Genomic DNA, 3,447 nt, shown 5'->3' on the forward strand with positions numbered 1-3,447 from the left:
AGGTACAGTCATTGTTACGGCTTTAATACATTCCATTTTTAGACATTCCATTTTTTTTGTGTGTCTGCTCACATGTGTACATGTTTCTGTGTGCACACACACACGTGTGGAGGCCAGAGGTAGATGGTTGCGTGTCTTCCTTAACTGCTCTCTGTCTTATTCTTTTTCCTTTTAATGTGTATGTACGTGTGCACGTGTGCAATCATGTTCACACATATGTAGACCCAAAAGAGTGTGAAAGGGAGCACGTGTGTACACACGTATGCAGAAGCACAAGGCTGACGCCAGGGATCTACTTTGATCACCCTTCCACCGTATTCTTTGAGTCAGGGTCACTCAGTCATGGAGAACTTGAGGCCAGTGAGCTGGCTCAGCGTGTTAGCACCCTTGCCAGGATCCTGACCACCTGAGTTTGCTCCCAGGACCCATGTGGTAAAAGGCGAGACCCGAGACTGTCGTGCATGAGCCTCCTAGTCACTAAATGTGCTTAATTTCTTTTGGACCCAGAGTTTGAATAAAGCTAGTCTCACTAGCCCGCTTGCTTTGGGGGTCACTGTCTCCACCTTCAGAGGCTAGAGTTACAGGCGGGCCACAATGCCCACCTTCATTCACCTGGGTTCCAGGCGTCTGCATTTTAACCGCTGAGCCATTTCCCCAGCTTTTCATCTTATTTTCTGAGACAGGGTCTCTCACTGAACCCGGAACTTACTGGTTGGCAGGCCAGCAAGCCATGATGCCTCCTGCCTCTGTCTCCAGTGGTGGGATGTCAAGTGCACCACGCTAGGTTGGGCTTTTGATGTGGGTGCTGGAGACCAGACTCAGGTCCCCATGATTGAAAGGCAGGGACGGTTTTGACTGACCCATCTCCCCGTCCTGACATCTATGTTTATTGCGTGTTATGAAAGGTGCTAGCATGTACATTCCTGTTCATGATCCCTTGTGTCTCGATGGGAGAGTTTGAGTAGCTGCGCACCTGGGCGTGGACTTGCTGAGTCACACGGTATGTGGTTTCCAATTTGGGTAGATACTGCCAAAATCTTTCACAAAGATGTGTGCTAATTTGCATTCCCAACAGCGCGGAGTTCCCTGCTTCACATCGGTGCCAGCCCGTGGTAGCACCAGGTGGGTGGTGTAAAGCGCTTCGGTTTGGTTTGACTTTACGTTTGTTTCGCTGACTCCTAGTGAGCTCGCGAGTCTCTTTGCTTTACTTTTCGTCCTTTGAGGGCTGAAACAGTGTTTTGAGATGGAAGGAAATGAACTTCACACCTCGACCACTATCCTCAGGCGGGAGCCAATTTGGAACGAGCGCGGATGTCAGCGGGATGGAGGCCCCGGTCCACATCGTCACCCTCTGCGGCCTGGGTTTCCCTAGATTTTAGAGCTCTTGACTTGGGCTGAAACAGGCCTCGTGGCTCTGACACTGAAAAGAACTTCAGGACAGGCAGGTGTGTGATGCAATGGGTCATAATGTAGGCTTAAGTGAGAGAATCAGGAAAAAGAGAGGTGCTCAGAGGAAAGTAAGACACAGCCCAGAAAATAGGCCCAGGCTTCTCCGAGAGCAGCGGAAGGGAAAGTATACGCACGTGGCTCTGGGCTCCTCACTGGAGACTCACAGTTAATCTGTCTCAGTGTTAACTGTGTACACGGTTTAGGAGGCTCTCTCAAGTTACTTCTCGAAAAATTGGTAAGTGATATGGCTCAGTTAGTGGAGGTCCTTTCACACAGGTCTCCTGGCCTGAGTTAGAACACAGAACACAGAACACACACACACACACGCACGCACGTGCACCACACGCACACACGCTAGTAAATAAATAATTTAAAATTGCTGAAGGCTCTTCCCTCCTCTCTCTTTTTTTCTCTCTTAAACATTTTATTTATTATTTCATATGTATGAATGTTTTGCCTGCCTGTATCTATACATGCTGTGTGCTTGGCCGGTGCCTGTGGAGGCCAGAAGAGGGCACTGGATCCCCTGGAACTGTAGTTAAGAAAGGTTGTAAGTCACCCTGTAGGTGCTGGGAATCAAACCCAGGTTCCCTGGAAAAACAGTCAGTAACCACAGAGTCATCTCTCTAACCCCCACCACCCTGCCCGCTTTTGTAAGTGGGATTACACTGGCTTTGGAGTGCTACTGACGGAATTAGAATCTGACAAGGTAAAGCCAGGAGGCACTGGTATTGCACAAGGTGGTTAGACCTTGTCCTTCCCAGAAAATAGGGTTTCTGGTGTGAGGCCTAGGAAATCGCAGGTTTTTAGCTGGGGAGGGAGAAAGACCTTGAGTAGCTGTGGGCTGGGCTTCAGCTCTTGCTTCGACCAATGACTAGATGAGGGGTTCCTCTCCCTTCGTGCACCCCAAATTTCCCGTCTTTGATGTAAGCAACTGGGGTTCAGCTGGAGGCATGTCTTCCACAGTACACAGAGGGCTGTCCCACCAAGCTCAGACCTGTCACAGACGCCGGTGGCAGAGCAATGGCTGTTTTCCAAGCACCGTCCTTACACATCAGAGCCCTGGAAGCGAAGCAGCGAGACTGTGCTAGGAATTCTCATTGCTAGCATCCATTTATCACTATCCACAAAGAGTGTCCAGTCCTTACATAAATAAAGTATCCGAATGCCAGTTTTATGAGGTAGGTTTCATCAACGCTAGCAATTTGCTAAAAGAATCAGGTTCAGAAGAGTTAAATGACTTACCTTAGGGTACACAGCGAAAATCATCATCAGAACTTCTTTCTTTATGATGCCAAAGTTTATTAATTTAATCTCCATACAGTAATCTGAAAAGTTTTTAGTGTGTGCGCTTGTATGCATGTCTGTGGTGTGCATGCACTTGTGTGTGTGCATGCGCATACACATGTGTATCCTCAGGAATACTGTCTACCTTTGCGGTGGTTGGAAGAAAATGGCCCCCAAAGGGAGTGACACTACCAGGAGGTGTGGCCATGTTGGAAGAAGTGTGTCCCTGCGGGGTGGGCTTTGAGGTCTCTTCTGCTCAAGCTACACCCAGGGTGGGATACAGACTGCATCTGTTGCCTGTTGATCAAGATGTAGAACTATCGGCCCCTTCTCCAGCACCATGTCTGTCTTCGTGTCACCTGCTGTGACAATAGTGGACCGAATGTCTGAAATTGTAAGCCTGCCCCAATTAAATGTTTTTCTTTATGAGTTGCAGTGGCCATGGTGTCTCTTCACAGTAATATACAACCTATGGAACCTTCACAACCCTACAGAAATACTAACTAAGGTTGTTATGGTAAAAATAAAATGGCGCTGTTCCCCAAGTGGCAGCAGTAGGCAGCAAGCATGAGATCACGGAGGGCCACGAAGGCAGCCGGTCCCAGGCAGGGAGCTGTGTGGTAGGTAAGAGACCAAGACTGAGCAGCCAGTCCCATGAGGAGCTGCAGCCCCAGCAGGTGAGAGACAGACAGTAGGCTCGGATGAGACCAC

The sequence above is a fragment of the Microtus ochrogaster genome, linkage group LG8 (assembly GCF_000317375.1).
Source record: "Microtus ochrogaster isolate Prairie Vole_2 linkage group LG8, MicOch1.0, whole genome shotgun sequence".
Taxonomy (NCBI): Eukaryota; Metazoa; Chordata; class Mammalia; order Rodentia; family Cricetidae; genus Microtus; species Microtus ochrogaster.